The 12,500-nt window shown below is 60.7% G+C and overlaps 3 non-coding genes across 3 annotated transcripts in view; all 3 read right to left on the bottom strand.

The window, feature by feature from the left end:
• Positions 1–41, bottom strand: part of LOC142792535 (large subunit ribosomal RNA) — a 3,958-nt gene extending 3,917 nt beyond the window's left edge. The window contains exon 1 of the ribosomal RNA XR_012891003.1: positions 1–41. This exon is cut by the window's left edge and continues 3,917 nt beyond it. This is a non-coding gene — a ribosomal RNA (large subunit ribosomal RNA).
• A 1,154-nt stretch (positions 42–1,195) lies between these two features.
• Positions 1,196–1,348, bottom strand: LOC142792533 (5.8S ribosomal RNA). Its single transcript, XR_012891001.1, has one exon. It is a non-coding gene; the product is annotated as a 5.8S ribosomal RNA (ribosomal RNA).
• Positions 1,349–3,067: 1,719 nt separating this feature from the next.
• Positions 3,068–4,882, bottom strand: LOC142792520 (small subunit ribosomal RNA). The gene has a single exon (XR_012890989.1). It is a non-coding gene; the product is annotated as a small subunit ribosomal RNA (ribosomal RNA).
• Between the last annotated feature and the right edge of the window lie 7,618 nt (positions 4,883–12,500).

Here is a 12,500-nt window from a genome sequence, read left to right as displayed (position 1 = left end):
ATGCTTAAATTCAGCGGGTTGTCTCGCCTGATCTGAGGTCGACAGCGGATACATTCGCTTCCATCAACTTCCTGCACGACCGCGTGCGCTCGCCCTACCAAGTGCGCCCGCAACCCTGTACAGGGCCACTTCTTCACAAGGCTGGCAATCGGCTTCCCCGCTGCACGCGTGCGGCGCACAACCGGTGTGACGTGGAAGTGACGGGACACGTTCGTAAACCCATCGCGAACCGAGTACGACGCCCTACCAAGTGCGCCCGCAACCCTGTACAGGGTCACATCTTCACAAGGCTGGCAAGCGGCATTCCGCTGCGCGCGTGCGTCGTCCGAGCAGTTGCGTGATAAACGACCGTGTCGAAAGCCCAAACACCGCCGAGGCCAGTCGCCGCCGCCGCAAGGGCAGCCACGCAGCCTGGCGAGAGGCATCGTCTCGTGTAGCGTCGCCCCCGCCCCAACTGGAGTGGCCCAGTTTTTTGAACGGGACGGGAACTGCGAAGCACTTAGACCGACGGCGGACTACGACGAGAACGCCTTAAGCTTCGCCAACGTTTCGCCAACTCGTGCGGGAGACTTTTTCCGCTTCGCGGCAAGTCGTCGCGCCGTGCTCTCCGCATCAACCGCGTACGCAGCGAACCGCAAACGTCGGGCGCAGCCTCCTCACCTCCCTGCGCTTTGCGCGCGAACGTTCCCTGTTCGCGCGGCAAAGCCTGGAGGAGGCACGGCCCCGCAGCGTGTTCGAGCGCCCGGTCTACGGGACACCCTGCTTACTTCGAGGGCAACAAGCGCAACGCAAGGCTGCGATCTCGCGCACTTTGCGCACGGCTGGAGAAGCTTTGCTGGCCGGCTTTCGCTCCTCGTGTTTACCGTGCGTTAAAGTTGCGCGTCCGTGGCTCTCGCAGCTCTTGCGCGCCCGGTCGCAGAGAGGAGTACGCAACCTCGACCGCACTTTCCCTGCAGGCTTCCTTCCGACTCGAAGTCCTGCGGCGGTCTCAACGAGGTGCCACATCCTCAATTCAGTCGGTCGCCCCCGTTTCGGTTGGGCTCTGGCACGACGGTCGCCACCGTCTCGCCCTTGAGTGGCCGCTGTTGGCGCTCGCTGTGAGGTGTTCAGCGTGCTGTCCGTGTTGCCGACGCGGTCAAAACGAGTCGACGGCTCACGTTCCCTTGTGCGCCGAAGGCTCTCTTGATATGTGATCCGACCCTCAGACAGACGAAGCCAAGGGAAGACCCAAGGCCGCAATGTGCGTTCAAAGAATCAGTGCTCAGTGTGTCCTGCAATTCACACCAAGTCTCGCAGCTGGCTGCGTTCTTCATCGACCCGAGAACCGAGTGATCCACCGCTTAGAGTCGTGAAAAAGTGTTTGTTCAATTCCGTACAGTCAAAACCAAACGTTTCTGGCACTCGGCCAAACAGTGGCCAAGAAGGGCGCTTTTCAGCGCACGCTTGGACTCCAAAACTCTGCCGCGCCTTTTTCGGCTGCCGCAAATCGAGCAAACGGTGTGTTTCGGACGGCGTTTCGCTTCCGCTACTTGCGAGTGCTTTCGTGGTCCACCCCTCTATAAATACTCGGGAGGCGTCGAAGCCGGTTCTCCAAGCCGGACCCGTAGGTATCGTTGTGTGCTCGCTCTCATTGGCCCGCCTAACCAGAAAATGCCTGCGGTACACCCATTTGGATAAGAGTGCACGCAGATGCGGGCCTCGACGGCTACACATTTCCTCGGGCGGCCGCCTCCCGGCCTCCGTGGAGCGCGGGATGCACGGTCCCATCGACAAGCCTCTCCCGTTTTTACCGTGGCGTCGCGGTTCACCACGGCGGGCGGGTCGGTCTCCTCCGCATAAAAAGGGGGACCCCCGCTTTTTGTTCCACGAAATCGCACAAGCTTTTTTCGCATCCACGGTTTGCCACCGCACACCAAAATGCCGATCCGGCTGCCTACTTTAGCCAACAGGTGGAGCCAGGCGCGCCGTACTTGCGCGGCACTTCCCACGTCCACCGAAGTCGGTGCCAAGGACCACTTTCGGCGCCGGAGCCGCGTACGAGCCTACTCGAGGCGGAAGAACGAAGCCAGCAAGGGCCTGGCCGCAAGTGCGTTCAATTGTCGGGACGTCCAAGTCCCTCGTTCTTCCGTGCTTCCTCTTTCGGCAAGTCGTTGCGGCACCTTCCCAAAGCGCGCAGACCCGCTAATCGCGACGAGCGCGACGTGGCCGTGCCGCCTTTCCCTCGGCAGCAAGCAAAACGCCTGGCAACGTCGACGCTCCCCTAACCGCGATCTCGCACCGTGTTTCGTGTGGCGAATTCAAAAGCCGGCCGGCGCTGCTGCAACCATTACGGTCGGTACGCATACGCCGCGGAGGGCGGGACGGTCATCGGAGCGTGCGGTTCCTCCATCGAGTACTGCGCACCTCGGCCGTCGCATCGCCGTGCCATGACCGGCCGCGCGTCAACGCGAACCGGTGCCAGCGAGATCCCTCGCCTGCAAGAACCGACCGGCAGCCTCCGTCACCCGAGGACGCGGAGGCGCTTGCCGCGGACGGCGGGACGGTATGCACTGGTGCACAGCGGACCCGTCACATCGCCAGTTCCTTGACCGACCGCCGACGCTTGTGCCGTTCCTCTCGTACTTGGCAGTCGCCGCGCGATTGTCGGGTCTCGTTCTTGCACGCTCGAACGGTCGGGAGGGCACTCGGCTGGCGTTTCGGGAACGCGCAGCCTCGCCTTCTACCGACGTAACCACGACTCGCCGTTCGCGCTCCGCCGCTCCTGTTTACAGTACTAGGCGGTCCCGCAGCGGTCGGGTCGCGCATTTCGAGCGCTTCGAGCCACGGTGCAGTGGCGGGTCGAAAGCCGACCTATGAGTGCGTTGCGCCGTTTGTACCCGCGTCCGCCACCTGGCCGACCGTCCAAGGTCGCGGTGTTGGCGTCCGCTGGGCGCAACAATTTGTCACGGGGTGCCGCTCCACATTCAGGCAGCCCCGTGGGGAAAAGCCGACCCCGCGTCCAAACGGGGTCAGCGGCAGAAAGTGTCGGGCGCAGACGCAGCTGAGGCGCTCACCCTTCACAATCCGTTAATGATCCTTCCGCAGGTTCACCTACGGAAACCTTGTTACGACTTTTACTTCCTCTAAATGATCAAGTTTGGTCATCTTTCCAACAGACCGGCGCAACCGAAAGGCCGCGCCGGACATCGGTCCGAAGACCTCACTAAATCATTCAATCGGTAGTAGCGACGGGCGGTGTGTACAAAGGGCAGGGACGTAATCAACGCGAGCTTATGACTCGCGCTTACTGGGAATTCCTCGTTCAAGGGGAACAATTGCAAGCCCCTATCCCAATCACGAAAGAAGTTCCACGGGTTACCCAGTCTTTTCAGACAGGGATAAAGACACGCTGCTTCCTTCAGTGTAGCGCGCGTGCGGCCCCGGACATCTAAGGGCATCACAGACCTGTTATTGCTCTGTTTCGTGCGGCTAGGAGCCGCTTGTCCCTCTAAGAAGGTTGTAAGGTGCTGGGAACCCCGCACCTATTTAATAGGCTAGAGTCTCGTTCGTTATCGGAATTAACCAGACAAATCGCTCCACCAACTAAGAACGGCCATGCACCACCATCCACCGAATCAAGAAAGAGCTCTCAATCTGTCAATCCTCCCAGTGTCCGGGCCGGGTAAGTTTTCCCGTGTTGAGTCAAATTAAGCCGCAGGCTCCACTCCTGGTGGTGCCCTTCCGTCAATTCCTTTAAGTTTCAGCTTTGCAACCATACTTCCCCCGGAACCCAAATACTTTGGTTTCCCGGAAGCTGCCCGCCGAGTCATTTGAGTAACTCAGGCGGATCGCTGGTTGGCATCGTTTATGGTCAGAACTAGGGCGGTATCTGATCGCCTTCGAACCTCTGACTTTCGTTCTTGATCAATGAAAACATTCTTGGCAAATGCTTTCGCAGTAGTTCGTCTTGCGACGGTCCAAGAATTTCACCTCTAGCGCCGCAATACGAATGCCCCCGTCCGTCCCTCTTAATCATTACCTCGTATTCCAAAAACCAACAGAACAGAAACGAGGTCTTGTTCTATTATTCCATGCAAGTTTATTCAGGCGACTCGCCTGCGTTGAGCACTCTAATTTTTTCAAAGTAAAAGCACCGGCCATCTCGAGGCACACAATGAAGTGCACCAAGAAAGAACCGGCATGATGTTCAGTCCGAGCCGTCGCATCGGGTAGATGCACTACTCGTCTGGAACTGAGATCCAACTACGAGCTTTTTAACCGCAGCAGCTTTAGTATACGCTATTGGAGCTGGAATTACCGCGGCTGCTGGCACCAGACTTGCCCTCCAATTGATCCTCGTTAAAGGATTTAGAGTGTACTCATTTCAATTACGGGGCCTCAAAAGAGTCCCGTATTGTTATTTTTCGTCACTACCTCCCCGTGCCGGGAGTGGGTAATTTGCGCGCCTGCTGCCTTCCTTGGATGTGGTAGCCGTTTCTCAGGCTCCCTCTCCGGAATCGAACCCTGATTCTCCGTTACCCGTAACAACCATGGTAAGCAAGTAACCTACCATCGAAAGTTGATAAGGCAGACACTTGAAAGAAACGTCGCCGGCTCGTGGCCATGCGATCAGCACAAAGTTATCCAGAGTCACCACACAATACGGGCCGAAACCCGATCGATCTTGGTCTAATAAAAGCACCCGTTACCCAAAGGGCTCCAGGCTCACTGCATGTATTAGCTCTAGAATTGCCACAGTTATCCAAGTAGGAAGAAACGATCTAAGGAACCATAACTGATTTAATGAGCCATTCGCGGTTTCGCCTTATTTCGGCATGTACTTAGACATGCATGGCTTAATCTTTGAGACAAGCATATGATTACTGGCAGGATCAACCAGGTAATCGTTCGACTGCGCGTCCGTCCTCGCCCTCGGCGGGCCGGACGCAGTCTGTGTGCGGCGGAGGCCACCTTCAGGCGCCCCAACACGCTTATTTTGCACTCCGAGATGACGGCGTTCGAGCTCGCTACGGCACAACCTTCCCGAAAGACGAGTGGGAGCCGTGCGGCAAGAAGCACGTTCATGCTCGCTCTTTTTCGTTGCATCGACTCGGTCGCGCCGTGCGGGTTGCCCAAGCCCGCTGCACTGTCGGTGGACCGGCCGGAACTAGCAACGGAGCCGAGACTGCAAAGCCGCCAGACGACGGGTCACGCCCGCGTCTTCGGCGCTTTCGCATCTGAATCGCCCGAGGACGACACGGAACACACCTCGATATCGTGGTAAAACGGCACCGTCCGACAACCAGCCCCTAACGCATCAAGCGGATGAGGCTGCAGACGACTGCCGTGGATTCCCCTGGAGCAGACCCGAGGACACGCTTGACGAGGCCGAAGCCCGCCGCATATCAGACACCCGGTCGCTTTCGCGTACGCCGCTCACGAGAACCCCCACATAATAGCAGCGATAAGTACCCAGACCTCCTTGGGCCCTAATACGAGCGTACTCGAGAAAATTTCACCGCGGGTGTGCCCCGAAACGTGTGGCATGTTGAGCGTGCCACAAGTCTACGTCGCTCTCAAACCCGCCGAGGTCGTAGAATTTGCGACCCTACTCACGAAATTCCCACCGAGGATACGGCCGCAAACGTACCGCACCTTGGGTAGGCCACGAGTTTGTGCAACACTACGCTGACGGCACAGCACCGAGGTCGTGCGCGCACGCACGGGAAAATTCCGCCGCGGTTTCTGCCGAAAACGTGAGGCACCACGACTCTCCGCAAGTTCGCGTCGACTGCGAAAGACCGAAGTCGTGAACGACGTGTCCGCTACTCGCCGCCGACACGCTGGACACCAAACGTACAACGACTCGACGGCGTCGTAGAGGCCCACGACGCGGTTTTCCTTAACGACGTCTCGGCGTGGCACCGACAGGTTAGAACGGCCGACCAACGTTCCCTGTCCGCCGTTCGGCTCAGTCGAAGGGCTCGGCGACTTCGGCAACGCTGCGAAGCCGCACGGTGACGCACGCCATGTCCCCATTTTTTTTTTTCTTTCTGCGTCTGCCGGGGTGCCCCTATAATAGCAGCGATAAGCACCCAGACCGCCGTGGGTCGCTCGCCCCGGCTGACGTGGTTTTTCGTACTCCTGCGGCGGTCGCCGTCAAGCACGTCCAAATACGCTACTTTCGTGGGCGCATTCACGCTCTTTCGCTTCGCCGGAGTGCCAGCACTCACTCTGCCAAAAACGGCGAACATCCGAGCGGCGGTTCCCACTTTTGCGTCGGCGTCGCAAACCCCGCCCCGGCAGACGAGGTTTGCCGTACTCGTGCGACGGTGGCCGGCGGGCACGTCGAAAGACGCCGATATCGTGCGCGAATTGGCGCACCTTGGCTTCACCGGAGTGCCGCCACTGACTCCTCCAAAAACGGCGAAGATCCGAGCGGCGCTTCCCACTTTCGCATCGGCGTCCCGAACTCCGCCCCGGCTGACGCGGTTTACCGTACTCGTGCGACGGTCGCCGGCGAGCACGTGGAAAGACGCCGATATCGTGCCCGAATCGGCTCCGTTCGGCTTCGCCGGAGTGCCAGCACTGGCTCGGCGAAAGACGACGAACATCCGAGCGACGGTTCTCACTATTGCGTACGCGTCGCAAACCCCGCCCCGGCAGACGCACTTTGCCGTACTCGTGCGACGGTCGCCGGCGAGCACGTAGAAAGACGCCGATATCGTGCCGGAATCGGCCCCGTTTGGCTTCGCCGGAGTGCCAGCACTCACTCGGCCACAAACGGCGAACATCCGAGCGGCGGTTCCCACTTAGCCGTCGGCGTCCCGAACTCCGCCCCGGCAGACGCGGTTGCCGAGCTCGTGCGACTAGCGACCGCGAAGCCGTCTCGCGACGCCGCTTTCGTGCGCGGCTCCCACTGCGACCTGGGTCACCCGAGGTCGACGAGCAAAAAAGAATGTCGAAAAAAATTTTTTTTTTTTTTTGCGTCTGCCGGGGTGCCCCTATAATAGCAGCGATAAGCACCCAGACCGCCATGGGTCGCTCGCCCCGGCTGACGTGGTTTTTCGTTTTCCTGCGGTGGTCGTCGTCAAGCACGTCCAAACACGCCACTTTCGTGGGCGCATTCGCGCTCTTTCGCTTCGCCGGAGTGCCAGCACTCACTCTGCCAAAAACGGCGAACATCCGAGCGGCGGTTCCCACTTTTGCGTCGGCGTCGCAAACCCCGCCCCGGCAGACGAGGTTTGCCGTACTCGTGCGACGGTGGCCGGCGGGCACGTCGAAAGACGCCGATATCGTGCGCGAATTGGCGCACCTTGGCTTCACCGGAGTGCCGCCACTGACTCCTCCAAAAACGGCGAAGATCCGAGCGGCGCTTCCCACTTTCGCATCGGCGTCCCGAACTCCGCCCCGGCTGACGCGGTTTACCGTACTCGTGCGACGGTCGCCGGCGAGCACGTGGAAAGACGCCGATATCGTGCCCGAATCGGCTCCGTTCGGCTTCGCCGGATTGCCAGCACTGGCTCGGCGAAAGACGACGAACATCCGAGCGACGGTTCTCACTATTGCGTACGCGTCGCAAACCCCGCCCCGGCAGACGCACTTTGCCGTACTCGTGCGACGGTCGCCGGCGAGCACGTAGAAAGACGCCGATATCGTGCCGGAATCGGCCCCGTTTGGCTTCGCCGGAGTGCCAGCACTCACTCGGCCACAAACGGCGAACATCCGAGCGGCGGTTCCCACTTAGCCGTCGGCGTCCCGAACTCCGCCCCGGCAGACGCGGTTGCCGAGCTCGTGCGACTAGCGACCGCGAAGCCGTCTCGCGACGCCGCTTTCGTGCGCGGCTCCCACTGCGACCTGGGTCACCCGAGGTCGACGAGCAAAAAAGAATGTCGAAAAAAAATTTTTTTTTTTTTTTGCGTCTGCCGGGGTGCCCCTATAATAGCAGCGATAAGCACCCAGACCGCCATGGGTCGCTCGCCCCGGCTGACGTGGTTTTTCGTTTTCCTGCGGTGGTCGTCGTCAAGCACGTCCAAACACGCCACTTTCGTGGGCGCATTCGCGCTCTTTCGCTTCGCCGGAGTGCCAGCACTCACTCTGCCAAAAACGGCGAACATCCTAGTGGCGGTTCCCACTTTTGCGTCGGCGTCGCCAACCCCGCCCTGGCATACGCGGTTTGCCGTACTCGTGCGGCGGTGGCCGGCGGGCACGTCGAAAGACACCGATATCGTGCGCGAGTCGATGCTTCTTGGTCTCGCAGGAGGGCCGCCACTCACTCCTGCAAAAACGGCGAAGATCCGAGCGGCGCTTCCCACTTTTTCGTCGGCGTCGCAAACCTCGCCCCGGCAGACGCGCTTTGCCGTACTCGTGCGACGGTCGCCGGCGAGCACGTCGAAATACGCCGATATCGTGCCCGAATCGGCCCCGTTTCGCTTCGCCGGAGTGCCAGCACTCGCTCGGCCAAAGACGACGAACATCCGAGCGACGGTTCCCACTATTGCGTACGCGTCGCGAACCCCGCCCCGGCAGACGCGGTTTGCCGTACTCGTGCGGCGGTGGCCGGCGGGCACGTCGAAAGACGCCGATATCGTGCACGAATTGGCGCTCCTTGGCTTCACCGGAGTGCCAGCACTCACTCGGCCAAAAACGGCGAACATCCGAGCAGCGGTACCCACTTAGCCGTCGGCATCCCGAACTCCGCGCCGGCTGACGCGGTTGCCGAGCTCGTGCGACTAGCGACCGCGAACGCGTCTCGCGACGCCGCTTTCGTGCGCGGCTCCCATTGCGACCTGGGTTACCCGAGCTCGACCAGCAAAAAAGAAGGTCGAAAATTTTTTTTTTTTTTCTGCGTCTGCCGGGGTGCCCCTATAATAGCAGCGATAAGCACCCAGACCGCCGTGTGTCGCTCGCCCCGGCTGACGTGGTTTTTCGTACTCCTGCAGCGGTCGCCGTCACGCACGTCCAAATACGCCACTTTCGTGGGCGCATTCGCGCTCTTTCGCGTCGCCGGAGTGCCAGCACTCACTCTGCCAAAAACGGCCAACATCCGAGCGGCGGTTCCCACTTTTGCGTCGGCGTCGTAAACCCCGCCCCGGCAGACGCGGTTTGCCCTACTCGTGCGACGGTCGCCGGCGAGCGCGTCGAAAGACGCCGATATCGTGCGCTAATTGGCGCTCCTTGGCTTCTCCGGAGTGCCGCCACTCACTCCTCCAAAAACGGCGAAGATCCGAGCGGCGTTCTCCACTTTCGCATCGGCGTCCCGAACTCCGCCCGGGCTGACGCGGTTTACCGTACTCGTGCGACGGTCGCCGGCGGGCACGTCGAAAGACGCCGATATCGTGCCGTAATCGGCCCCGTTTGGCTTCGCCCGAGTGCCAGCACTCACTCGGCCAAAAACGGCGAACATCCGAGCAGCGTTTCCCACTTTCGCATCGGCGTCCCGAAGCCCGCCCCGGCAGACGCGGTTTGCCCTACTCGAGCGACGGTCGCCGGCGATCACGTCGAAAGGCGCCGAATTCGTGCACGAATCGATGCTTCTTGGTCTCGCAGGAGGGCCGCCACTCACTCCTGCAAAAACGGCGAAGATCCGAGTTGCGCTTCCCACTTTTTCGTCGGCGTCCCGAACTACGCCCCGGCTGACGCGGTTTACCGTACTCGTGCGACGGTCGCCGGCGGGCACTTCAAAATACGCCGATTTCGTGGGCGCATTCACGCTGTTTCGCTTCCCCGGAGTGCCAACACTCACTCTGCCGAAAGCGGCGATCATCCGAGCGGCGGTTCCCACTTTTGCGTCGGCTTCGCAAACGGCGCCCCGGCAGACGCGCTCGTGCGACGTACTCGTGCGACGGTCGCCGGCGAGCACGTCGAAAGACGCCGATATCGTGCTCGAATCGACCCCGTTTCGCTTCGCCGGAGTGCTGCCAGTCACGGCGCAGAAAACGGCGAACAAGTGTTTTTTTTTTTTTTTTCCTAGAATTTGTGTTATAGAAGGCACATTTGATATCGGACGATAATTTTCAACTTTATCACGCGCACCGATTTTCGTGTAGAGGTTTGCAAGTTTATGGGAATTTCTCCACTTGGAATAATGCGATTTAGTAGTACTACGAGAACTTCATGGATGTACTCAAGGGTACGGGGCAAGTCAGTTACGTCAACACCTGCAGATTTTTTACACTTCAAACTGAAAATTGTTGGTTGTGAGTCCTCGTGTGATATTAAAGGCCGATTCGCTAACACATAGAACAAAGAAAGAAAGGAAGAAAAAACGCCCGCGCTCGCTCAAGAAACCTGGGTTCGCAACAAGTGGCAACAACAAGCAACCGAGCGAGTGCGCCAAAACCCGTGGCGGCCGAACAAACGCGAAGTCCCAACCGCGTCAGCCGGGGCGGCACGGGACAGGAAAAATCACTTCAGCCGGGGCGGCGGGGCACCGAATAAACCTCGTCACCTCGTCGCAGGATAAAAGAGGAAACAAAAAGTCTAAACAGCGTCTGCTGGAGCGAATGCGTAATAAAACAACAACAACAACAAAAAAAAAAACACCCGCGCTCAAGAAGTCTGCAATCACCACAAAAGGCGACTGTGACCGAGCAGCGTCAGCCGGGGCCGTGCGGAAACGGAAAAACCGCGACTACCGGGGCGTCGAGGCACCGAAAAATCCACTTCAGCCGCGGCGAAAAAAAAAACAAAAAGAAAGACGGAGGGGGGGGGGGGGGAACCACGTCTGCCGGGGCGAAGGAAAAAAAAAAACGCGTCTGCCGGGGCGAGCCCGGGTGCGGCACCACCGGGAAAACTGTGGCAAACAGACATGGCGATCGAGTGAGTGGGCCGCCAGCCAGGCTCAGCCAAAAAGTGCAAAGTCCGAACTGCGTCAGCCGGGGCGGCAAAAACCACGTCAGCCGGGGCGGCGCAAAAAACCGCGTCTGCCGGGGCGGCACGAAACCGCGTCAGCCGGGGCGGCGCGAAAACTGCGTCAGCCGGGGCGAAAGAAAAAAAAAAAAAAAACGCGTCTGCCGGGGCGAGCCCGGGTGCGGCACCACCGGGAAAACTGTGGCAAACAGACATGGCGATCGAGTGAGTGGGCCGCCAGCCAGGCACAGCCGAAAAGTGCAAAGTCCGAACCGTGTCAGCCGGGGCGGCAAAAAACCGCGTCTGCCGGGGCGGCACGAAACCGCGTCAGCCGGGGCGGCGCGAAACCGCGTCAGCCGGGGCGGCGCGAAAACTGCGTCAGCCGGGGCGAGCCCGGGTGCGGCACCACCGGGAAAACTGTGGCAAACAGACATGGCGATCGAGTGAGTGGGCCGCCAGCCAGGCTCAGCCAAAAAGTGCCAAGTCCGAACTGCGTCAGCCGGGGCGGCAAAAAACCGCGTCAGCCGGGGCGGCGCAAAAAACCGCGTCTGCCGGGGCGGCGCGAAAACCGCGTCTGCCGGGGCGGCGCGAAAACTGCGTCAGCCGGGGCGAAAGAAAAAAAAAACGCGTCTGCCGGGGCGAGCCCGGGTGCGGCACCACCGGGAAAACTGTGGCAAACAGACATGGCGATCGAGTGAGTGGGCCGCCAGCAAGGCTCAGCCAAAAAGTGCTAAGTCCGAACTGCGTCAGCTGGGGCGGCAAAAAACCGCGTCTGCCGGGGCGGCACGAAACCGCGTCAGCCGGGGCGGCGCGAAAACCGCGTCTGCCGGGGCGGCACGAAACCGCGTCAGCCGGGGCGGCGCGAAAACTGCGTCAGCCGGGGCGAGCCCGGGTGCGGCACCACCGGGAAAACTGTGGCAAACAGACATGGCGATCGAGTGAGTGGGCCGCCAGCCAGGCACAGCCGAAAAGTGCTAAGTCCGAACTGCGTCAGCCGGGGCGGCAAAAACCGCGTCAGCCGGGGCGGCGCGAAAACCGCGTCTGCCGGGGCGGCACGAAACCGCGTCAGCCGGGGCGGCGCGAAAACTGCGTCAGCCGGGGCGAGCCCGGGTGCGGCACCACCGGGAAAACTGTGGCTAACAGACATGGCGATCGAGTGAGTGGGCCACCAGCCAGGCTCAGCCAAAAAGTGCTAAGTCCGAACTGCGTCAGCCGGGGCGGCAAAAACCGCGTCAGCCGGGGCGGCGCAAAAAACCGCGTCTGCCGGGGCGGCACGAAACCGCGTCAGCCGGGGCGGCGCGAAAACTGCGTCAGCCGGGGCGAAAGAAAAAAAAAAAACGCGTCTGCCGGGGCGAGCCCGGGTGCGGCACCACCGGGAAAACTGTGGCAAACAGACATGGCGATCGAGTGAGTGGGCCGCCAGCCAGGCACAGCCGAAAAGTGCCAAGTCCGAACTGCGTCAGCCGGGGCGGCAAAAAACCGCGTCAGCCGGGGCGGCGCAAAAAACCGCGTCTGCCGGGGCGGCACGAAACCGCGTCAGCCGGGGCGGCGCGAAAACTGCGTCAGCCGGGGCGAGCCCGGGTGCGGCACCACCGGGAAAACTGTGGCAAACAGACATGGCGATCGAGTGAGTGGGCCGCCAGCCAGGCTCAGCCAAAAAGTGCCAAGTC

Source organism: Rhipicephalus microplus, unplaced genomic scaffold, assembly GCF_043290135.1.
Source record: "Rhipicephalus microplus isolate Deutch F79 unplaced genomic scaffold, USDA_Rmic scaffold_224, whole genome shotgun sequence".
Taxonomy (NCBI): domain Eukaryota; kingdom Metazoa; phylum Arthropoda; class Arachnida; order Ixodida; family Ixodidae; genus Rhipicephalus; species Rhipicephalus microplus.
This window is presented reverse-complemented; position numbering and strand designations above follow the sequence as displayed.